Source organism: Lonchura striata, chromosome 2 (genome assembly GCF_050655825.1).
Source record: "Lonchura striata isolate lonStrDom1 chromosome 2, ASM5065582v1, whole genome shotgun sequence".
Taxonomy (NCBI): Eukaryota; Metazoa; Chordata; class Aves; order Passeriformes; family Estrildidae; genus Lonchura; species Lonchura striata.
The window spans coordinates 55,667,426-55,693,548 of NC_140704.1; the positions used below are offsets into that span (position 1 = coordinate 55,667,426).

Here is a 26,123-nt window from a genome sequence, read left to right on the forward strand (position 1 = left end):
GGTGAGATTGTCTTCAGTATTATCCCTATTCTCTCACAATCCATCCTCCCACAATCCACTTTGGATCAAGATAGTTTAGAAAAAAGAAAAGGAAACAAAAGTGGGCCCAGCTTGAAACACAAACCCGTTTTATCAAATTTGCACCTTAACTACACTATTTCTTGAAAATATATGGAGCTAACACTCAGGACAAGCCTGTAATTGCACATTAACTAAGGCTGTGGCTAATACAGAAAGCTGTCACCACAGTCACATCTGTGGTTTGTTCCTTATTCTTCAGAATCTTCTAGTAATTTTGAAGAGATGAAAATCCACAAAATATTTTAATTTAGTTGGTCTTAGGTTTCCAGTGAAAGAAAGGTTGTCCCTAAGTTTTAGTCTTTCCCTTTTTAGGAAGCAAATATGAGTCAATTAAATTACGGCCTTGGAATGTTTACCAGCTTACAGATTTGACATTACCAAAGGTAACAACCTCAATGCAGATGCTAAGCTTCATATTTCACTTAAAATCCAGGGCCATTGAAATAAGGTATAATTTAACTGCATTTTTTTTTTTTTTATGGCAACACAAGCTCTTAATGACATCAACTCATACATAAGTTTGTGGAGAATTTATCTGGTCATCAAAAAGGTACTTCATTAGGTAATTATGTACCTTTCCAAGTAATTTTAACCTAAGTTTAAAATGAAAAAGATCTATTGAATGAAGACGTGAATGAAACACAAATCTCAACTTGTCCAAGTGTGTTTAAATCTGAACTAAATGACATCCAATAAAATCTCTAAATCTTAAAAGAGCACACCACAGGTGAAAACAAGTATTTGCCCTAAGAAAATACGATCAGACACCTTTGTATATGTATGTTACGTGACATAAACAGCAATGCCCATGTTTCCTACAAAAAAAGCTCAATAGGCTTTTTTTCAAGGACAAATACAATGTAGTCCATAATAAAATTACATTCAGATGTTATTTTAAGTCATATGGCAGTTAATCACAATAATTTCTTTTATTGCCTTTGATAATTTTATATATCTTGTGCTTGTATTCTCTTAACAAAACTGAGTCTTGAAATATACAGTAAATACAACCCCATGAGGGTACATGTCTGAACATCTCCACATATACTTTTAGCATTTTCAGCTGTCAGTTTTCATCCTCGGTCATTCCTATAGTAGTTTTTCCCTTTTATAAATTGTTCACATCAATGACTTATTATTTTTTTCCACTGCATTTTTAATTCTCTGTTCAACATCTACCACTATATGAAAAATATTAGTTAACTACTGGCAAAACACGTACCTCCTCCTTAAGGAAATATAGCCACACCATTAGAGTTAAAGCTCTTTCAAAATTTCTGCAATTAAAAAAACTGCATTTCCAAGATTTACAATTCAAACATAAAGAAAAAATCCTTCTGGGGTGATGTTCAGCATACAAGGTCATAGCCCACAACAAATTTGTTTTACCAATTTTCAAGCAAATTGATTCTGCCATTTTGAGTGCTGCAAGTGTAAATCAAAATCTGTTCAAAGCTAAATGCTGTTGGCCATGTACTCATCTGTGCCAGCAACAGGATTTTTATGGCTTTTTATTTGGAACAAACTTAACCTTCAATCTAAACTGCATATTACCAACTTTATATTTAAATATATACATATATACATGCAATATATACATATACATAGACACATCCATTTACATGCATAATAGAGGACCTTGTGATCCCTACAGCTGACATCTCCATTTCAAGGCTAATTCCATTATAGAACATTGGCTTGTAAAAATTAAAGACCTGAGCCATATTTTATGTCTGTCCTGCTGTGAAGGTGCAATTTTCCTAAGGAAGCTTTAGCACAAAATGCTCCAACACTTTTGTTCCAGTCACACAGCTGTGGCCAGTCTGCCCTTGACTGTCAGCATGCTACCTGGCTGAAAATCTCATGGCTTGCTGGGTTTTGTACACTTAGAAAAGTATAAATGGGTTCATCCTTCACGTTGTACTTGTAGCCTTTGTGTGGACAATAGCCCAGTAGGACCTCCATGAGAATTCCTGCTTATCTTGAACACATTTAGAAAACTATATGATATTTATAATCAGTCTTTGTTAGCACATAGCACTGTTGTACTGATGTAGATGTCAAATAAATATTTGTTCCAAATGTAATTTTCTCATTTTCTAAACTGATGCATACCAATATTCCAGGAGTGCTAGGAAGATGAGCCCTTGTACTACTGCAATGTTTTTAATAATGTCCTTGACCTAATTTTGTAATTGTCACCGACAGATAGCAAGGCTTTTTATCTTCATTTCAATTGAGAAAATATATCTTTTGAAAACAGAGTTGACCCATATTATTAATTTCTAGTATTGACAGAAAATTTGTTGACAGAAGATTCCTTCAGAGGGTCAACTGTCTTTCTAGGAAAAAATTGCATAGAATAATTTGCCTGTAACTGCATGCCTTTGGAAAAATTTTGAGCATCATACTGAGAATTAAATGGTATCTTAATTCTTTTAAAACAGTGCAACCTTCTTGTATAATACCATTTCAGAAGTAAAGATCACCTCTGTGTTACCTCACAGATGTAATTATAGTATAAAGTCATCAGACAAAATGCACCAGTCTAGCTGAAAATGTAACATGCACAAAGTAGTGTGGTCTGGAAGCACATTATTCAAGTCATGCTCTATCTTGAAATCAAAATGAGTGTTAGAGTGGCCAATTCTGCATTGACTGCACTTCTCTGTTTTACTATAATATTTCTCCCAGAGCTGTTTCAACTCAATAGTTGCATATAATTATATTAATTTCCAAGCTACCTTCAATTTATCTATATGGAATTAAGTTCCTCCTTCATTTTCACTTTTGCTGAATTTAAAAAAAATTATTTAATTTCATCTTTTAAAACTTGCTTGAAAATTAATTTCACTGGATTTAGGAAAGATCGGTGGACCTAATCTAGTAGAAATAACACATTTTGCCTCATTATAACTCAAAAAACTAAATTATACTGGCCGACTAGTTGTCTGAATTAGTACCTGTCTTGGCTTCTGCCAATTGGAAAGTTATGTGTATTATGGTCTTCAATGGTGAGATGTGTGAATGTATTTGTACTCATAGTACACTGATTTTCAGCTTTTGAGTCTTTATAATAATCTCAGTCATTTTCTCTCTTTACATTTGTCCAAGAGTGTTTAGATCACCATTCTTCACTTGAAGAAATGGTTTTGCTTCACTTTCTGTATATTTTTACTTGGCATTTATTAGGATTGTGCCTAATAATAATAAAAATATTTAACTTAGATATTGCTCAGACAGACAAAGGAAGATTTAAATAAAGTTGAAAACACTTTCTAACATCCTGGTTCTTCTTCTCTAGTGTAGAGATACTAATTTTATTCTTTCAGTTGTAACCAGCTAATTAAATAACCTATCTACTTTTCTGCCTCAATTTATTTAAATGAAAGATGCATTGACCATGTTAATTAAGTACACTGGAGGTAATATGCTGAAAGCATTAAACAAGTAGACAGACTATATATATCTAATTGCCATTGGGAGACTATAGTTTATATACCTTTTTAAGAGCATTCAAACTGGTAAGTCAACAGGAATTCAGCTTTGCCCAGCCTTCTGTGATGGTACATCCTTTAAAACATAAGAATCCTAAATGCTGCAGGAATTGTCCAACAGTCTGTTTTCTCCCAAAACATTAAGCTCTAATATGGTTCTCAATCAAAGAGAAGTCAGAGGGAAAAAATCTCCATTAATGGGGATATACCCTGGAAGTTTGTTATTGTGTATTCACAAATAACAATGCCCTCAGGATCTCCATTTCTATTGTTTTCTAGGCGCAAGGTGCAGACTGAGTGTAGAAAATTTACTGACTATTGAGAGGCCTGAAAAATTAATGAATTTTAAAATTAATTGTTAATTAAATATAGAAGGGCATAATCATTAGAAATTTTAAAGATAATTAGGAAACTGAAGTCTTGCAGAATTTCCTTCCATTGAAAGTGGAGGGAAAAGAAATGAAAGTGTGCATTGTTATCAAAACTGTTTAAACAGTCATTGGGGGTAAAATAATTTCTACTGAAAAAAATAGGTTTTAGAACTAGCAAAAAATTAATAAAGTTTACTTAACAAAATAACACACAGGGCTACATAAATAAAATATTTCAGAGAATAGAAGAGTACATCAATAGAAAAAAAATAAAGTAAAAAGTTAAGGACTACAACAGAAGAAAAATAATTTGAGTTATGCTCTTCACCTATAATAAGATCTGACAGACTCAATCTTATCTTCAGTGCACTTAAAACCAAATGGAATTACTTCAAATTCAGCAATATGGTACTTGGTTTCAATTGGTTTCAGAGACATATGAGGGTTGAATGAAACTCAGTTTTGCTCTAATAACCATGCTTAGAGGACAACTTTCCAGATTCATGTAAATATTTTAGTAATCCATAAATATTACACACTGCCAGAAAATATTATGTAATCTGATATGGATATAAGAGTTGCCATTTATTAATATAAATTTTTGAGTGGATGGTTTTTTAACATACTATTGATGAATTTATAAAGTTTTTAGAAAGGATATAAAGGAGCATGTATGTTTTCTTCTAAGACACAGATGATCAGCATCCCTCTGTTTTTTATTCTTTTTATATGTATAATTCTCCCCTACAAAATGAGATTAACTATGCAAAGAGCAGGGAACACCAAGAAAAGTCACAAAGCCACACATCCATTTAATTAATAAACAAAGAGAACACAAAATTATCTGCTTGTGAAGCAAGAGTAATCTCAGCAATAAACACTGGTTCTATTTCTACAAGCTGGAATAGCCATAATAAAATCAACAATAGAAACAGACTTTAGGGAAAACAATAAAGTCATAAACAAAAACAAAAATTCTGAGAAAGTGTTGTAGCACCATTACCCGTTAGAATTCTGACTCTTTCCTTAATGATCCTAGTGCAATGCCTTAAAACATAAAATTTGCTAGCACCAGGCTAAAGAAAGCAAGATCAAAAGTCAGGAGATTAGAGCAGGGAGGTGTGTTAAAATATAAATATATTATTAAATGCTTATTCATATTTCTACAAAGTGTGTGCACTGAATTAGCCCCAGCCAAGAAGCAAATGTCAGATTCTAATAATTGCATTCAGGAGCTAATGCAAAAAGGGAACAGATTGAAAACCTTCGCCCCCTCCCCAGGGAGAAGAAAAGACTGCTGTCCCAGGAAGTGGGAAGCAATGGAGAGAGAGTGCAGGTGGCTGACATCATCCTACCCTACATTAAGCAGAAGTGATTGCCTAATTGAATAACCTTCTGTTGGCAGAGAGACATTGTTCAGAAATGGGTGATCCCACCCTCCTGCCCTTGCAGCAGGTGGCATTCAGTCAGATGGAAAAGTACAAACGTCAGTCTAAAGAGCAGGATGGATACCAGCTGTAACTTGCATTCATCCAGACACTTGGGGAGAAAATTTTGACAATGTTATTTGAGATTGATGAAGATGAGATGGTTTTTATTAGGCTAAAGACTGAGGTTGGATTTTAACTTTTAGCACGCATAAGCAATCATTCCAGATTTTACAGTTGCAGGAAATCTGACAAAGTTTGTCAAAGACAAATTATATTATTTCTAAAAGGGACTTGTGTCTTTCAGCTATCAATTAATTAAGGAAAAAGGAATATACTGTTTTTAGCAATGCTATAGCAGTGAGGGAAAATGCAAGAACAATCTTCATGGCTGAAGATTGTGAAGGTAAAACATAATTTCTATAGGTCTATAGGATTCCTTGGCCATTCGTGCAGATTGCCAATATTCTTTGAATGGCAGTTTCATAAAAATATAGTACAGATTATACTATTTTTCCTCCTGCTTTTTTTTCCTATGTATTAGAGATGCCAGAGTGGGGCAGAAATGCTTTACTTTTGTCTAGAAGCAATTAGCCCAATCAAACCACAATTATTTTAGTTTCTCAAAGTATTATACCATTATTACTATCACTAGATATAACCAAAGATCCCTACCAGAAGGCAAGTCTGTATCTAAAAATGAAAATATTAATTCAGCAAAGGACTCAAAAAAATAATTCCTTAACCTTGATGCATTCTCAAATGAATAAAATTCAAGCATATGCTTAAATATTTGCCTGAATGATGGAACAGCTCAACTGCTTCTCCAAATTGCAGAAAAAGTCTGACAGAATGCTCAAACACATGAACTCATAATGACACATTTCACTACAAACATTTAACAAACTTGTAACACTGGTCTTAAAACAGAGGAAAAAAATTAAAAAAAAATACTTATATCACAAATGCCAAACATAGATGCATCATTTGTATTATAATACAGCGCAGGCAGAAACTCATTTCAGAGGAATGATGAGGACAACAAGTAAGAATCCTTGAAGTGTTAAATACCATGTTTGCTTCCTCCACTCCAAGGCCAAAACACTCAATCACCAGGTCCCAGCTGTTCTTTCACAGACTGACAGTTTTGCAAAAGTTTGCAACTATAGCAAATGGGTCTGACATGGAATGATCTGGGGTGAATTACAAGCACTGCTGAAAGTCAAGTCCATAGTGAAGGTACAGAGTGAATTTTAAAATCATGAAGAGGGTATTCCCAGAGATACGGTTCAGATGCCAAAGGACATAATTAATAGAAACAATCCATAGTAGTCTACTCCTGCAGGCCAAATGCCAGCTTTGCTGCTGGGAATTATGCCTACGGAGTAGATTTGTCTACTGGCAGTGTATTCCCCAGGACTAGTCAGTCTGCACAGGCTAGAATTAATGACTTGAAGAGGTTACTACTTTTAAAATTACTACCTTTTATGCAAACATAAAAAGTACCATGTGCCTCCAAACTAAAAATTTTGCATCTTCCAGGATAATAACTGATGTTTCATCATATCCCTCTGGAATTACAGAAAGTAAATTGATACAAAAAAAAAGGAAAAAAGAATTGGTAAATTGATGATCTACCTATACCATTTCCTAGAATCTTTGCTCTTCTAAGGCTTCTTAAGTCCCTTAGCAGGGAAATTAGCAGGAAAAGAACATAGAAACAACATCTACCCTAAGAGAACTCAAGACAAATTTCTAGATTTAGAGATCCTGACCCAATAAAAAGACTCTAAAGTACACAAATATCAGAAAAGAACATCAGAGGAAAGGTTTCTTAAGAGGAACTTGCTCTTCCCGTGAACTGGCAGACCCCAAGGGATGTACAAAGAAACAAATCAATCCTATAAAAGTTGTCATAAATGCAGGAGTTCATAACACAATCCTCTTTGGGAAGAAATGTCTTGATTGTTTTAATACAGTTCAAACCATGCCAATGCCCCTGCTGATTTGCTCTTATCTTGAAGCCAAATTTATGTACTTTGAATACTTTTAAAAGTCAGCACGTTGATATGATGAAGACACTTCTGTTCCCAACACATAATTAAAAATACTTCAATCTATTAAAACTAAAATATGCTGAAGAAATCCATATTTCCTCACAGTTGCCTCTTATGTGGGTATGGTGGAGGCTCAAGTACTCTTTGCATTATGTTCATAAATGTTGTAACAAAAAAAACCCAAAACAAACCATGTATTTTTTTTTACAATTTATCATTAATCTTTTAATAAGCTTAAACTCAGAAATGCTTTCAGTATATTTTAATGCAACTAATTGAATATCAACTCTCCTTTCTATCTCCATCACAATATATAAAATCCTACAGCAACACTTACTTATCTTCCAAATAATATGACAATTTTTAGTCCAGATTCCCAAATCAGTGTTAGAAGATATTCCAAAATATTGCCACTACAGCATAAGAGATTTTAATTAATAATATATAGGGACAGATAACCTGCTTGTCCCATCTGGTGATTAGTTATATTTGAGGAAAACATGGTGTTTGTTACAGAGTTGACTACTAATTTTATGGCATTAACAGGACATTAACAAGTCTAGTCATTCTGTTTTTTTTTTTTTTTTAAACAATGCTGTGAATTACCCAGACTTGGCTGTGGCTAGCAGACCAAGGCAATTTTCATCTGGTGATGCCTTTCCTTTCTTTAAGTGCCAAAAACCTCTTTACTGACTACAAGTGTGCAAGTACAAATTTTGCATCTTAGATTAGATGTAAAAATCTCAGTAAGGCTGTGGGATATTGCTATGCAGATCACAGACAGTATAATTACTTAGGAGAAATCAGCTTGTGAGAATACAAGATAATCATTCTGCAGAATAAGCAGTGTGTCAAAATAAAATCATCTGATGTACTGGGATATCTAGACTGACGCTTTCTCTTCTTTGGTTTCTTAGGTAGCTCACCTTTAGGTTTTAAAGAAAGAATTATCCATTTTTATAATATCAGATAAGTAAGAATACCTGGGCCACATACTGTAGGTGGTCTGTTTGTGACTAGGGAAACATCAATAGAATAAGTTTAGAGCCCAAGAGATAAAATTGTTTCAATATTTTTCTTGAGCTTTTCTGTAGGAGAAATTGTGCGTAGACTCACAGGAACTATCTGTTTACTTGATCTCTGACATCCTGAATCTTTCTTTAAGTTCTGTAATTCTGCTCTTGATTCCTGCAACACACTGTAATATGACAACAAGAATCACTAAAGAAATTTTTCTTTTCACACTCCATAGACCATTGCTCAGTAGTACTACCCACTAAATTTTTATTTCAATATGTGCATGATTAAATAAAAATATGACATTCCATTTTATATTTTATATATTACCTAAAAACTACATATTGTATTCTGCTCAGTATTATAAAGTTTTCAGTTAGGAATAGGTGGTAATGACTTCAGGAGACTCAAGTTCCTTTGAAATGTCAGATTTCAAACTACAGGACATAAAGGTGCAAAAATAAGGCAATCTAAAATATCATGCTTTGAAATTTGTAGCCTATTAATCAAAGGCAAAAAACACATTGACAAAGTGACAACATTGACAACATCCTGCATGACAACAGTGAGCTTGATGTGGTGTTAAGCTTTATTAAAAATCAGAATTTATGATGCAGCAATTGAACCTGTTCAGTTGTGGTGACATGAATTGTCCTGAGTAAATAACATACAACATTAATATTTTAGTTTAAATTCCTGGATGGTATGGTTGATTAATAATCTGTACTTCAGGTTGAGAATATATGGCTGTTCAATATAACTGGGTTATGAATAATCCTTATTACAGAAAAAGCAGCGTCCTCTGAGGTTCAGAAGAGACATGTCAGTGGAGCAGAGGGAGTTGCATTATTAATCCTTCCATGTTCAAATGTATGTCAGCAACCAACAGAGGTCAATACATATCCCACAGCATTATGCAAATGCGTGCATTATTAAAGATTTTTTCTAGTCAGGAGGACTACAAGAATGTCATGAGGTTGTGCAGGGAGGAAATCAGAAGGGACAAAGCCCAATTAGAACTTAATCTGACTACTGCTATAAAGGATAGTGAAAAATGTTTTCACAAATACATCAGCAACAAAAGGAGGGTTAAGGAGATTTTCCGTCATTTACTGAATACAGGGGAAAACAGTAACAAAGATTAAGGAAAAGGCTGAGGTACTAATGACTTCTTTGCCTCAGTCTTTAACAGCAAAAACAGTTGTTCTCAGCCCCCTGAGCTGGAAGATGGGAAGGAAAAGGAAATTCCCATAAACCTGCTTAGACATGCACAAGTCTATGGGGACAGATGGGATCCATTCAAAAGTCCTGATGGAGTTGGCAGAAGAGTTCACTGAACCACTTTCCGTCATTTACCAGTAGTCCTGGCTAACTGGAGAGGTCCCAGTTGACTTCAGGCTACCGTATGTGGTACCCATCTACAAGAGCCAGAATATGCAGGACAAACAGCCACGCTCAGCCCAGTCAGCATGGATTTAGAAAAGGCAGGTCTTGCTTGACCAACCTGATCTATTTTCATGACAAGATGACACACTCAGTGGATGACAAAAAGGCTCTGGATGTTTTTTACTTGGACTTCAGTAAATCCTTTGACACTTTAGTATATATCCTTTCTCCTGGAGAAACTGGCTGCCCAGGAAAAGTCCACTGTTTGCCGAGTAGGAAATTGGCTTGATGGCTGAGCATGAAGAGTGCTGGTGAATGGAGTTACATCCAGCTGGTGGCCATTCACAAGTGGTCTCCTTAAGGGCTCAGTATTGGGGTCAGCCCTGTTAAATATCTTCATTAATGACCTAGATGAGGATACCAAGTGCTCCTTCAGTAAGCTGGCAGGTGACCCAAGTTGGGCAGCAGTGTTTGTCTGCTGCAGAGAAGGAAGGCTCTTCAGAAAGATCAGGACAGGCTGGATCAAACAGCCAAGCCAACTCCAAGAGGTTCAACAAGGCCAAGTGCTGGGTCCTGCTTTTGGGTCACAGCAACTCCCTGCAGTGCTACAGGTTGGGGGCAGAATGACTGGAAAGCAGCCCACTGAAAAAGACCTGGGAGTGCTGATCAACAGCCATGTGGATCTTATCCGTGTGCCCAGGTGGCCAAGAAGGCCAAGAGCATCCTGGCCTGTATTAGCAAGAAAGTGGCCAGCAGGATCAGGGCAGTGATTGTTCCCCTGTACTCAGTAGTCATGAGGGCACATCTCGAGTCCTGTGTTCAGTGCTTGGCCCCTCACTAAAAGACAGACATGGAAGAACTGGAACACACCCAGAGAGGGGCAACATAGCTGCTGAAGGGTCTGAGAAATCTTATGGTGCAGCTGAGGGAGATGGGAGTGTTTAGCCTGGAAAAAAAGGAGGCTCAGGGGAGACTTTATCACTTTCTACAAGTGCCTGAAAGAGGGTGTATCAAGGTGGAGGGATTAGCCTCTTCTACCTGGTAATCAGTGACAGGACCAGAGGAAATGGCTTCAAATTGCACCAGAAGAGGTCTAGACTCGATATTAGAGAAAATTTCTCCATGAAAAGAGTTGTCAGGCATTGGGACAGACTGTCCAGAGAAGTGTGCAATTAAAAGAAGTTGTAAAGATAAAAATTTCTCGTCACTTTATATCTAGACTAAGGATTGACATCAGGAAGCAACAGAAGTGGCTCTTGGAAATAAAAAGTAATGCACTAATAAGATTATAACAGGGGAAGTTACATTTGATTAGACAAACAGAAATGATTACCTATGGAGTTATAAGTGCAATTTGAGATTAAAAAAAATGTTGAGAAGACTCTTACCAGATTTCATTCCATGTTTGTTTGAGTGACTACCCATGGTTTTAAATTGGTGTTATGCACTATTACAGTGAATCGTATGACTGCTTCATGTCCAGGTTTGACTTAGTCATGCTACATTTAGAAGGGCTCTGGAACATTGGAATTTCCTGGGAATAACTTTAAAGTCTTTGAAAATGAGAATCACTTTCCTTTGAAGAATTGTAAAAGAGTAGCATTTTTGAAAGATGCTGTCTACCACTGACAACTGTTTCAAACCAAACCAAAACAAAACAAAACAAACAAACAAACAAAAAAAAAACAGTGAAACAAAAAATTATGGTTTTGATCTCTACTTTTGTCATATGTTTCATGTTTTGAAGTCTGTAGGCTTTCATTAGATCAATGAAGACCTAGAGAAAATCCAGTGCAGTAGAATGGTTCATAAACCTTCATTCAAATTCCAGTAAAATGTTAGCAATTTGGGGAAGTGGAGGCATTTACATGTCTTTTTTCCCAAATCCTGAGAGTGAAGACTCTCCTCAGCTGTGGCCACGTGGTTAAGTAAACACTTTTCATAGATTTTTTTAGTGCAAGAAAATTGCACACTCATGTAGTAATGTGGCCAGAAATATTTCTTGAGGCAGAACTGCAAGGGGCTAAAATTTTGCAAGGAAAAAAATACTATTATATTTTTCAGATAGCTTTGTGGTTATGAGCACAGAGGACACAAATTCAAGATGCAGATCTAACACTGTCCAGAAGGACAAACACAAAATATTGTCTCTCTAAACTTATTTTGTTTACAATGCGATTTAATAAAACCTAATTGAAACAATAGCACACTAATCACCTAAAAAAGATAGTGAAATGACACCGACTATGCCTACAGAAAACATACACAGGCTCTCTATGCCTGAAGCATTTGATAGGAAATAACAAGTTCTGGATTTATAAATCCTTCACGAATACAATATTCCATATTACCTAACAGGGATTACTATTTCTAGGCCAGTTCTGCCCAACAGACTCAGAAATTTTCTCAGGATTGTCAAAACCTATCTCAGGAGAGGTAGCAGAGGATACTGATATAGAAGCATTTTGTCAAGCTGTTGGAAAAATATTGCATTTAAATAGCATGTTTAGTGCATTCTTCTATATAATCTTCCTGTCTGCAAAGTCTCAAACATGGACAGTGAAGCAGCCACTGATATCCATGCAGCTCCTTGACAAGTCCAAATACTGACAGTATTCAGGACATGTTCTGTAGCCATCTGGACATCATAAAACAGGGAAAGGAAATTAAATTGGAGATAGCTTGCCAGCTAATTTGATCATTTCAAAGTTAAGAGTAGCACTGCAGTATTTCCAAGAGGTGACACAGATCTGCATTACAAATTGTTTCAGTTTTTTTTAATTAAAAAAATTTAAAAACATCTGTTTTTAAAATAACAGATGAAATCTCTAAAAATATTTGGCTATGACTTAAAAAATAAAGGGGAAAAAACGACACAAACACTTTGACATATAGGTATTTGACATTTCAGTTAATGAAAATTTTTGACTTATTCACACTACTCAGATTTCATCATATTTTTCTAATGTTGAGAAAAAAATAGGAATCAAAAGATCAGTTATTTGTCCAGCTTTCACTGGTTGTATTTTAGTAAGTTACCCAGACAGAGTATATTTGGCTCATGTTTTTTATCAATGTGTACCTCTGACATACCAACTCCATTCAGCCAAAATATCAACCTTGGCAGACTTTGCTAGATTTTACATCTTTAATTTGCTTGTCTGTTCAAAAGATAAAAAGAAGAACAGCCAAAATAAATCATAATTCAGCAAGCGCCTAATAATATAGCTCTGTATTGTCTCATCTACATACCTCTTAACTTGAGATATGCAAAGGTGAAATTTGACCACAGATTTGGATTCTGGATACAAGATAAATAGATTTTATCTGCATATAAGACAACATCTAACACAGCCATTGCCTGTGATTAGTGATCTAAATTAATGTCTATCTTTTTCATCTTTCATTTTTTTAAGAATTGCAAAAAGTATAAAGACTTGCAGGGTCTTCTTACTTGCTAGGCTGGGGATAACCTATAATAATGTAAATATTAATTTAAAAGACCAAACAAAAGAACAAATCTTTCTCCCATCCTACCAAGATGATGAACTTCTTTACAGAATAAAGAGGAAAATTCTAAAAATCATACATTTGAAGTGATGATGTTTCTCATTCCAAGTCACCGTTATGTGTCATGGGGCCCTGCTCTTCTGGAGATGACTGAACACCTGCCTGCCCTTGGGAAGCACTGAATTAAATCCTTATTTGGCTTTGCTTGCATGCACAGCTTTTGCTTTCCCTATTAAACTTTATGTCTTTATGTAGACCCATAATTTTTCCACCTCTAACTTTTCCAATTCTTTTCCCAATCCCAGTGGTAGAGGAGAGGGTGAGCAATTGTGTGGGGCTTTTTTGCTGGCTGGGATCAATCCAGGACAGGTGTGAAGGTAAATTTTCCACAATCCTGATGCTGTAAAGGTCTCTCACATTTTTCCTCCATTTGTTTTCTAAAAGTATTTCTCTGCAGTATTTGGGGTTCAGCAACAGTTGAAGGTGCACAAAGAGAGAACTAACAGAGCCAGGACATCAGAACAAAACCTCATAAATCAATCCACAGTCCCTGAGATACTAACCCTGTTGGTATGTCATGGTAAATGCAGTTTGTCTCAGGAAAAAATAAAATAAGAAGGATAATTTGCAACAGGATAATTAATCTTTCTAGACTGTCAATTTTTCAGGGCTCCAAATCTCACTCCCAAAGTATTCTGTATAAGAAAATTTCAGAGCACACTGAGTAAGTGCCTTCTCTTCCCATCTCAGTCACCTAATATTTTCATTAGGAATGCAGAGAGAAAGAAAACTACTCCTGTGCTTCATACATTTTGCTGCTTATATGGAATTGAGAAGAGATGGCAAAGAACATGTCAGCAACCCTCATCATCATACAAACTTGTATTTTCTCTGCCAATACAATTCAGTTACCATGGTGTTGTTTGTGGTTCTAACATTTTGATTACATGCAGTCATTTTCAAAGGAAAGGACTGTTACAGTAACCACAGTAGCACTTAGTATTTTTCATCTTCAAAGAATATGACAGGCATCAGCTAATTATTTCTCATAGCCCTTTAATTCTCTTTAGAGTGTTATGGAGAGACAAATTCAATCCTGACTGTAAATATGCCCAACCATTTCAGCTTTACCATTAGAGCTGGAGCAGGCTAGTTAACACATTACAGGCCAGTGCCAGAAAGATTATTTTTGTTGACATCAACAGCAAGTTGATTTTATATGGCATGTCTGAAAAACAAGGAATAATTAAGTCCTTGCATTTTAAGGTTTATAAGGTTTATTTGTAAGGTTATTCCATTGCAAAGCAATGAGCCCTAGTTTTTCAATTCAGTAAATATCAAACTTTCAAGCCTGTAAGTGATCCTACCGACTTCAGTTTAGAAGCTTAAGCACAACTACAGATATTTTACAGGTCTGGGAATGCAAAAGTACTTCCAGGATGAGGGTGACTGTCAGCTGAGGATGGAGGCACAAATTATTTTGGCATCTAATTCTAAACCTGTGATTTTAGATAGTGCTCTCTCTGTTAGCCACCCAAAAGAAAGCTTGCCAGGTCATTACTTTCCCTTTCTCCTCTCTGTTTTACTGTGCACGAAGGTAGCAGGCACATATAATACTGTGCATATTTGAGACGTGCACACAACCATAACCATATACTTTATCTTATACACTACACGCACCAGCAACTATTAAAACCTGATGGTCCTGAAAGGCTGTGAACATTACATATCTAGTAATGCACTCATTACTGCAGTGCTGAGTGTTTGGCTGCTATAAACTCACTGGTTCGAAAAGAAATATACAGGAGTCCTGCTTCAAATCTGCTGGGCTTATACGTGAACTGAAACAAAGCATCATCCCAGTGAATCAATACACAAGTAAATCTTTTCCTAGAATGTTTCTTATAAAGCTTCTTTGAAAAGGATGGGAAAATTTTCTTAATTAGTAGACATTGACCCTCAGATATGGATAAGTAAACATTTTATCTGCAAGTAGCTGGAGGTTTCTCATAAATTTCACAGTCTTAGGAAAGAAGTGACTGCATAGCAATCCTTGTATGCAAAAAACCCTCCCTTCATTAACAAGCATCATATCATTCTCATCTTCTTTCATTTATTTTCTCTCATTTCTCTCCCTTCAATAGCAACAGTTTCCTTTGGATCTTTAGAACCTTCTGGTTTGAGCTATGCACCAGGTGGATATGGAAGGCTGGGTGAAGGGAAAAAAAGAGAGCTTTTCTTCAGCACCTTATGCACATATAAAATAGAACATTCCACAGAAGACTTATGCTCAATATAAGACTGAAACTTGCTTTATCTTAACTGCCATACAAATGCACTATGTATCTCACCTTCCTTTGCAGTTCTCTATTCTCCATATCCTGCATTTCATTGCTCCCTGCATTACTTCCTAGAGCTCAGCCCTATTATTTAAAAATTCTTCCTTGAAATTAATGTCTTTTCTGACTTAAAAATGAATGTCTTTTCTTCCAAAACAAGGTATGATAGCGAAGAGTTTTCCCTTGGTTTGATTCAAGCTTATCATTCTGTCTAATTCCCATGCCTGTCTCTTCCTGCTTCATCATAGTTGTAGGAGTACCCATAAGTCAGACTGACATTTTTGTGCAAGGAATGACAGAACTGCTTACTTCTATTAAACTTCATCTGGGTATACTTGCCTCGGCATTTCTGGGAGGACAATGTAGTGATGGAAGGCTATTTGATAAAAATTTGTCTCTGGGATTCATTTCCCTAGAATTCCACCATAGCCTGTAGTGAGAATCCCCAGCTGAAACCCCCTTACTTGATGGGCTGCAGGTGTTCAGCAGCCATTCTTAGATTGAAACTAAGAACTACAGGACACATGTGCTGACCCCTTCAGGCACCCCATGAGGCCAAGTACACCTCAGACCTCCACCCAGAGGATAATCTAAATTACTGTTTACCATGTTAATAAATGTGTAAAATGTGAATCATGTGAAAGCTGAAAGTAGTAAATCAAAAATTGTGCAGATTCACATTTTATGTTCACTCTTCATAGGTTTTAGAAATTAGACTGACCCATAGAGGATTATGGTGCAAGGAAGATTTATGGAAAAGTGAGAGTACTCATTAAATGAAAATAAAGACTATGATGACTTGAACTCTTATTTAGACATCTCAACATGAAGAAACATTGGAGGTGACAAATCTGATAGGGAGAATTCTTTGGATAAATAATTTTTTTTTTTCTTTGGGTCTGGTACATCTCTGGAACAGACTCAACTTTTTAAGTTTCAGTGCAGTTTTCAGTCTAACACATTGCAGATCTACTAAAGAAATCTTCTATGCCTAAAATAACACCATTTATTTTAAAATAATCAATACATCAGACAGCTAGAGCAACCACAGCACATTGAGCTATGAAGAAATAGGTTAGCCTAATGTTCTACAGCCCAAGGGAAGGACAGATGATATTTATATTACCCCTGAATATGAATTAGAACACTAAAGTTTATAAGGTTATTCCATTAACTGGATCCATCACTGGACAGCATGAAAATTGTATTATGTTTCCGGACAAGGTCTTGGGAGAATTGTAGAAGATCCATTGATGTTATTTTTGATTTTGCCTAAATTAAATGAAGGCTTTACATTTAAAAGATTTCCACTTGGTGATGGATCAATGTTCCATTGCAAGTTTCAATTTATCTTGTCCTGTGTACTGTAAAAATTTTCTTGCTGTTATTTATAGGAATATTTAATTAGCGAAGTCTATGTAAGTAATTCTTTGTCCTACAGATGTTTGTTTTATATGAAACAGTTGCAAGTATTGCGTAACTACTTAAAAAGACTTAAATTGAGAATTTTAATTCCAAGATGCATTAGCTGGGAAGTAATCCTCTGAATAGTACATCGATGTTCATAGTCCATGTCCTCTGGCCTCCTTTCATTCAAAACTAACACAAGGTATGAATCTGACAGTTATATGATGCTTGGACAAGAATTGGGAAGACAGTGATGATACAGATGTGTTATGATCTGATCTAAGTGTTATTCTATTGGTCCTGGAGATTCATCACTCCAGGCACAGAAAGCTTGATTGCTTAACTGTAGACTTTACTTAGCAAGAATAAGAAGATACAGTCTGCCCATGAAAATGTTCCAGTCAAGTTTTCTGGAGACCAAAGTGAGGTACAAGTCTCCTGCCTCTCCAACTGTTTGTTCACATGTGGGATACTGGATGTGTTCCTAAGCTAACCTATTCTCCCACACAATCTCCTGTGCAAGTCTACAATTGCACACAGGCAAAGGAGGTCTGAAACCACACTTCTCAGGAGAGAAACACAAGTCTGTTGGTCAATTTGGGCAGGAGGTAGTGTTCTGCTTCTAGATGATGAGAGAAGTAACTCTCATTACAGCTCATTAGTAATAGTCAAAAGCTTCATTCCTCTTTCAGCAATGACTGTCCTCTATCCTTTCTATTCCAAACCCATCCTCTAGAAGGAGCAACACTCTAAACTGCACACATCAGTTGAAAAGCACATTTCTTTAGGGGACAGATGGCCAGGGTCAGCAATATGGCCACCTCTTCTAAGGCAGTTCTATTTAACCAGTCCACTCACCTGGAAACTTGTGTAGGAAAAAAGTAAAGTAGAAAAGGCATATTCTAGTCTGTAAGACTGTGACTGAATTAAAAAAAAAAAACAAAAAACCCTTAACACTGGATAACCAGGTATAATTTTTTTTATCATATGTATTGAAGAGTTACAGGAAATCTGCTACTTTTTCAAAGAATTTAAAAGATCTTCAAATCTAAAAATAACCAGACACCAAGAAGGCAAGTGCCATACAGGCTCACACCTATTATCCATGGAGAAACAGAATTATAGTCAGAGTATGACATGTAACAACTCTGTGCTCTGTAGGTCAGGCAAGGTCATTCTGAAATTACCACAAAAAGCCAGCATAGAGGAGGAAAGATATAAAACATTCATTCTTTGTAGCCTCTAGTCTTCCCTGTGAGGAGAAAAGATGAGTTTCTTGCTTTGCAACTAAACTAATGTAACTAAATCCTAAGGAAGAAAAGGCAGCTTTGTAGTTGTTGTGTGAGTTAATTTTTTTTTTAATGCATTAAACTGGGTAGTGTTGTGGTTTAACTCCAGCTGGCAAGGAAGTACCATACAGCTCCCTGATCACCTCTCTGGTGAGATGGGTAAGAGAATCAGAAAGTCAGAGAACTCGCTGGTTGAGATAAAGATATATTCATAGGAAAGAGTCACACCCACAAGCAAAGCAAAACAAGAAATTAATTCTCCACTTCCCCTGGCCAGGCCATTTCCAGGAAAATAAGGCTCTCTGATGAACAGCAGTTACTTGTGAGACATATGCCATCACCCTCAATATCCCCCACTTCCCTTCTTCTTCCCCTAGCTTTACATACAGAACATGATGCCATAAAGTTTGCAATCTCCCTTTGGTCAGTTGGGATCAGCTGCCCTGGCCATGTTCCCTTCAAAAATTCTTACTTCTAGGGCAGTAAGAAAAGCAGAAACAGCCTTGACTTCGATAAGGACTACTCAACAATAAAAAAAAATGTTTATTTACTATCAATCTTGCTTTCAGCACAAATCCAAAATGAAGACCTTTCCCAGCAATAGCAAAGAAAATTAACTCTACCCTAGCCAAAATTGGCGCATAATGGTATATAGTCTGAATGTCATGTCTACTGCAGTCTGTTTCATATGGGACTCTAACAGTCCCAACCATCTGAAAAAGTTCAGAAAGAAATATATAACGTATGTAATAAATTTATGGATGACTTAAGATACCTACTGAGAATTTCCTGAAAGAAAGTAACCTTAACAGAGAGAAATCATCTCTGGCTCCTCTGACCCCCTCTGTACCTGGAGCCAAGAGCACTTGGCAGCATAGCAAAAATGAAAGGCTATTGTCATATTGGATAATATTAAATTCAGTCAATTAACATTTGGCTTCTGAATCAAATCAATTCAGAAGATTAAAAAAAGCCAAAATTATGATTTCCTTGCTTTCTGCTAGGCAGAACAAACACTGTTTCATCATACCTGGCCATGCAGTTTTTAAATCAGCCCCATCATCCATATTAAATACTGACTCTGCTGCTTTTCCTTGGAAACCATTCCCCATTCTCCCTGTACACCTTCACCACCTTTTAAAATATCAGTGTTCTAGTCTTATCAAATTTATAAAATATATGCTATAAGACCTGTAAATATCATAATCTTTTGCTACTGAATATCAGATTCACAGTGTATTGGCATGCAAGCTATACTCAATAAAAATGCTATTTTTTAACTTTTCCTATGTCAAATAAATCAGATGTTCAATGAATCAGAAGTAAACATATTTACTTTCAGATAAAATACATGTAAAGAAAATAAAAGAGAAAAAAGTAAACAGGAAAATCCTACAAAGATAAAAAAGATGATGGGTAAATGTCAAAATAAGCAAAGGTCTTTGATGTAGTCAGCAAAATCCTGTGATTTCACCATAAATTTTATCATATTAAATGTGGTTCTAAAGTTACAATATAAGGATGGTCATACCAAGTCCTTTGGAGCATCGTGCTGAAAGTTGTATTTTGTCATCCTTCCTCACCTTCAGCAACACCTGAAATCAATACAGCTTTGCATACTGTCAACTTTTTCTGAATTTTCTGAATTACAGCAAGACATACAAGTCTGGAAAATAATGTCAAGTTACAAAAAGGGTAAGCACTGTACATCACTCAAGAGGAAGTTTCTCTCTGTGGGATTTTTTTATTCTGGATGGCAAGAAAATGTCAGTTTTCTTGTGTATAGTTGTATTTTAATAGACATAGGCATTTAGAAGGCCTAAATAAAGTTTATTTTACATGTAACAATAACAAAACCAGTGTTCCGTGGTGTCATATTTCCATTTTTTTGTTTTATTCTATAGACAGGTCATTTAGCAGTAGTATTTTATCTGCAATTGTCATCTCACAATAGAGATAACATCTTAAAATATGTTTGATAGTAGATGAGCAGTAAACTAATCTTCTGTTTTCAAAACAGAATGCAGAAGATGACTGAAACATAGGGTTATACTATCTTGGAATACATTTGTACAACAGTAAGAATGAAGAATAAAGAATAATAAAACAGTTTACTAAAATTCCTGTGGGAACATTGAGAATGACTAGTAGGAGATCCGATGTGTTATAAATATTTAAGGCACTTTATGGGCTTTTTCACATAACAGCAATTAAGAATTTGGGCACGTTTGCTTCCTTGTGAATGAGGAGTACATTATTCTTGTACAATTGTAATAGCTTAGGTAGAGGCTTGAAACACTCTGAGAAACCTGAAAGTTTGGAAAACCAATTTTGTCACAGCCAGGCTTTGTACCACAGCAACCCAAATAGGAGGCTAAGGGACTATTAATTTAACTGCATTTCAAACACCTGAATTAGCTGGCTAATTTACCAGGCTAATCTCCTAATGAAGTTAGAGAGGTGTAAAATTTTCAGTATTTATTGGAGAGATTAATTCAGAGTACTTCCCTTTCTTTAGCTATCAATTTCAGGAATCTACTAAACTAGACCCAGCTGGATTCTTACCCAGATGTTTAAAGCTAGACACTATATATACATATTAAACCTTTGATCTGTATTAGAATCTCAACTCCTTTAACAGCTAAAATATTGAAGCAGTGCTAAAGATTAATTATAATAATAGATCTTCTGGAATGCTAAGCTAACAGAGCAATTAAACCATCTCAATTTCAAGACACTCCAAGCCAGTGAGCTCACTCTTATACTAAGGGTTAATAAATCAATCCCTTCTTTCAGATTATTGCTTCCCTTGATAGACTCTTTTTGCAAACATCACACCTTCTCTTAGGAAATGAGAAAAAGTAATGGTAAAATTATTTTGAGTAATAATACGAATACTGATAATAATAGAAAAAGAGTTATTTCTGGTTTATTTCTCATTGGCTTTCTAATTTGTTTTCCAGCATAAAACTTATCGTTTAAAACTGAAGGTTTATAGTCATTCCAGCATTTCCATAACCTGCAAAGTACTTCACATTTTAATCTCAGTTGGCTTCATAAATTCCATATCCCTACCTTAAATAATAAATGTAGTCAAAGAGCAGTTTTAACAAATGGAACATTTGACACTGGTTTCTATACAGTTGGTTTTTGGTTTTTTTTTGATGCCTCAAGCAGTTCTGCATGTTGTACATCACAATATGTATGTGATCATTTAAATGTTCAGTGTGATTGATGGCTAATTAAATCTTCTCATAGCAATGAGTCACAGTAACTTTGCAGTGCTGATAAATCCGCAACACTCTGCTTGTCCTTTCTTTCCTAATTATACTGTCCCTGTTCTTTTATTAAAGTTATAAGGTGCCACTAAATGAGTACCTGTATTTTTATAACATGCAAATAGAGCTAATATTGTGCTGATAGATCCACTGAGCTTTACTTTGCTGTGGATGTTTACAAGTGGTTTCATAAAACCTTTTTAAGAAGGGATTTTTTAGTGCCTGTGTAAACTCATTGTGTGCTGCTTAATTAAGAAGTGTAACAGTACAAATAACATCATGGTGTTATTAATCTCTGGCTAGGAAGTGAATCGCTTTTAAGGATTTTAGGGATTTCAACAGACTATTTTTAAAGATGTACTTCATTGAAACATGTTGAATATGCTGTTTATGAATCTGCTGAATATGGATCATATGTTGAATGTACTGTTTTAGTAATCTGTGCTACTAACTTAGCAGGGTTCATAAATTTGCAGCATAACATCTAACTTGTGAAGACAGGCCCTTTGTTTAATTACTATTATAAAAATTCTTGCTCTATACTCTATTTTATTCCTTATTGCAAGCAACTAAGAAAAACCTTTAAGTCTGTGCTGAGTCCTTGAGATCAGCTGAAGTATACTACTGAACGTATCCAAACTTAAAATGAAGCAATTTCTTCATTGTTAATAAGTAAACAGAATATTTCCATGAGCTTCATTATACTTCTCAGATATGGACCTTGGCTTTTAAAAAATACAGTAATGAAAGTCAAGTTAAAAATGGCATGGAAAGCACTTTGGCTTCTTCTGATCAACTGTTCTTTTTGCTGCTCCTCATCTAGATTCTTTTACTCCTTTGAAAGGTAATTTGTTGACTTGCATTGGTATTTGTGTATAAGATATTCTCTGAACAACAATATTCATCACAAGTATGGCATAATTTGAAAACTTTGTCAAAGGTAATAAATAGAAATAAAGAAGATCCCTCAAATATACTAAATAGCTGCCACTGGCTTTAAAGAAGTGTTTTGTTTTGGAGATGAAATAAGAAAGTAAAGAAAAGACAAAAATATATATAGCACTGGATGTACAAGAGTGGAGTGAAAAAAGTCTATTCAAAAGCTTGGAGAATACTTTCCACTCTAACTGACCCTTTCTCAGATCTTGTTCTGAAACCAGGGGACCTATGTGTCAACTTAGGAGCAAGATTGTCTTCTAGTGTTAAGAACACTGAGCCTTTTACTTGCTGCATTGGAAAGGCCTCCTTAAAAAGAACAATTTATTGTTGTCTTCTTTAGCCATAACATTGACAACTATTCAAGTAGCTCACTTTCAGACAAAGCAACTCCTAGTTAATTGAATTTGTTCTAACAATTTTAGATTGCTCTACTTTTGGTTGTAATTACACATGCAGCTAATAAATACACTGAGGCTCAAGCTCTTCCTGATCTTTGCAATCAGAAAATGTATTTGCAGAAGCATTAATAAATACTTCTGTAATGTTAATTTTACTGCTACAAATTCAACTTAGCTTGTCCTTATTGACCCAGGTCTTCAAAAAAAGCAAAAGACCACGGATCCCAATAAAATTATTCAAGTTATGGCAATAACTAAACAAAATGAAAAACTCATTTTGTGTATTATCTATAATATTTTTGCTATCAAATGATTTCTCTGTCATGGGCCAGATTACCTTTTTTTTTCTTTTCTTCAAAATGAAGGAGCAATAATTGGACTCACAGGTGGTTTACACATAACTGATGTTATATCACTTCATTTATATATTAGACCTGTTTTAAGTCTAAAGAGGATATAAAGACATACACATGTAAAATCACTTGTTTGCTTTTGGGCTTTGTCCTTTGGGAACCAAGGCTACCTTCTTTGGACCTCCTCACAAAACAGGATATTCAGCATAACCTCCTAGTTTTCAATTCACTGGAGGAAGCAGGATCATGCTCTGAGTCTACCTATAGAGATGAAATTGGGCCTGCACTGACTCACAAACCTACAGTGAGATCTCTGAAATATACAGGTAGTCCTGATAATACACCTGGCCTTGATATAACCATACCAAAGCATAAATCCATGGTACATCTGCTTCTTCAATATTACGTGCAGTTCTGGCCCTTCCCTCCATCTACATCTCAGGAACTTAAGAGATAAACAAAGGAATGGAGTGTCTTACCTACACTGAATGCCTGAGTGAATTTGATCTCTGCATCCTGGGGGGGAAAAAAAAAAAGGCTGGAAGATGTGGTAAAATTTTATAAAATTAAGCAACAAGTAAAAAGAGGTGGACAGGGTTAAACAGTGTATTTCGAAACAAGATAGGGGATAGAAAGATAAGCCAGGAGGAGTCAAGCTCAAAGCCAATGGCTGAATTGTAGAACTTCTTGCCAAACCAAAATTGATTGCTTGTTTCAAAGGAGGCTCAGGGTAAACTTGAAAAGGTCATGGAAGACTGATCTACAGCAGGTTGCTAAATACCTAGATAAGATGTTCATTCATATCAAGAGTCCATGACCTGAAGATTGAGGAAGTCTGGAAAGACATATTGTAAAGCCACAAAAGAATTATAGAATCATGGAGGTTAAAAAAAGACCTTTAAGAACATCAAGCCTAATTGTAAAGCTAACAATGCCCAGTCCACCACTAAACCATGCCTCTAAGTGTCACATTTACATGCCTTTGGAATACCAATAAGGTGACTTGAGCATTTCCCTGACCAGTGTGCTCCAGTGCTTGAGAACCCTTTAAGTGAGGATATTCTCCCTAATATCCATTATAAACTTCCCTGGAAATATAAGGCTATTTCTTCTTGTCTAATGTTTTTTGCTGGGCAGAAGACACTGACTCTCACCTGGCTACAGCCTCCCTTCAGGCAGTTGTAGTGTGATATGGTCTCCCACAAGCCTCATTTTCTCCAGGCTGAACACCCTCACCTCCCTTAGCTGCTCCTCATAAAACCTGTGCTCCAAACCCTTCACCAGTTATGTTGCCCTTCTTTGGACATGATCCAGCTCCTCAATGTCCTTCTTGTAGTGAGGAGACCAGAAATTGACAAAGCATTTGTGCTGTGCCAAAGTAGAGGAACACAATCACTCTCTATACTCTTTTCTAGGCCTTCACATTTGATCACTGTCCGAAACAGCATATTAGATTATGGTGATATATGACTCAGTATAGCCATTCTTACACTTTATTGCAAGTGTTCATGAACTAGCAATTCACTACTTTTCATCTATTTCAAACATTGCATGGGAAGATGAAGAATGAAAAAGGGCTAAATTTCACTGTATCACTAATTCTTCTTATTTTTACATTATGGATTAATTTCAATCTACACAGAAAACACTTCCTTAGCTGCCTCCTTTTTAACTTCAAATAGAAAAAAAAAAAAAATCTATAGTGTACCTCGTCCTCTTGTAAATTTTACTTGGCACAACCCTGATTTTTCTTTTGAATTCATATATAATCAGCTAAGGAAAGACTCAGAGGGGCTTTTCTCCATGCCCACTCCCCCCTCCCCCCAGCCATAATTTTCCAAACAGTTATACACCCACACAGTTGTGATGAATGTCAGTAGAGCACATCTGCAGTTGCTCCATCCTTTATTGGTTAGTTGTGGGATGCAATGATGGTCAGATGTAGATCAATGCTACATCTGTTTCCATTTGTTCTGTCCTATTCTGGAGTGAGTTAAAAAGAATTCCCACCAGTCTCCTTTTTCATTTATTCATTTAATCTTCTTAACACTCTTCAAGCCTGTTGCTAAGAGATAATCAAGAGAAGAAAAAAGCTACATATAGAAACTACGTAGAAGTCCTTACTTTAGGAAAAAAAATCTTCCAGAGTGCCTAGTAATCTTTCCAGCTGGCAGGAGATTTAATGTATAGTATACAGCAACCCAGCTCTGTCCTTTACACCAGAGAGAGATTAGCTGCTCCACGCAGACTATAAACTACAACTGGCAACCTCATACAATAAGAACAGGCAGCCACAATCCACTGAAACTGATTCCATGCCAAATGCCTCCAACCAACCTTCCAGACAAGGGACCAAACCATAATTCTTCAGGTAAATACATTGAACTAAATGAGTCCTTTCATTTCAGGCAAAGACAGGGAACAAATGAAAGCATGAGAGACAGAAACTGGAACATAGTACCAGCACAGCAGTGGCAGCCCACATCCAGTATAATTACCAGTCATTCTGGATCGTGTCAGGAAAGTCCGACCAAGCACTTTACATTTGGAATTAATGCCCAAGGCTACATTGTGCCAGAAGAAACATGGGTCCAGAAGAAAAAAACAAAGAGTCTGAAAACAGGAAAAGCACAGGCTATGTGAATGCTGCTATCTATGCACACAAATGGTTAGACTCTAGAAAATCTTCCCCAGAAAACTTTGGTCAGACTTGCCTCCAAGAGGCCAGTGAAAACATCTTAAAAGGCAGCACAAATGTTACCTGACTTCTACCA

At 35.9% G+C, this 26,123-nt stretch overlaps 1 protein-coding gene across 4 annotated transcripts in view; it reads right to left on the reverse strand.

Annotated features, from left to right (window-relative positions):
• CDH12 (cadherin 12) overlaps nt 1-26,123 on the reverse strand; it is a 626,739-nt gene that overhangs the window by 249,409 nt on the left and 351,207 nt on the right. Inside the window, exon 2 of one of the 4 annotated variants that reach the window (XM_077786157.2) lies at nt 23,829-23,865. The exons of the other annotated variants lie outside the window; for them this stretch is intronic. The gene's annotated coding sequence lies outside the window, so the exon portion shown is untranslated. The remainder of the gene's footprint in view (nt 1-23,828; nt 23,866-26,123) is intronic. 4 annotated transcript variants of the gene reach the window in all.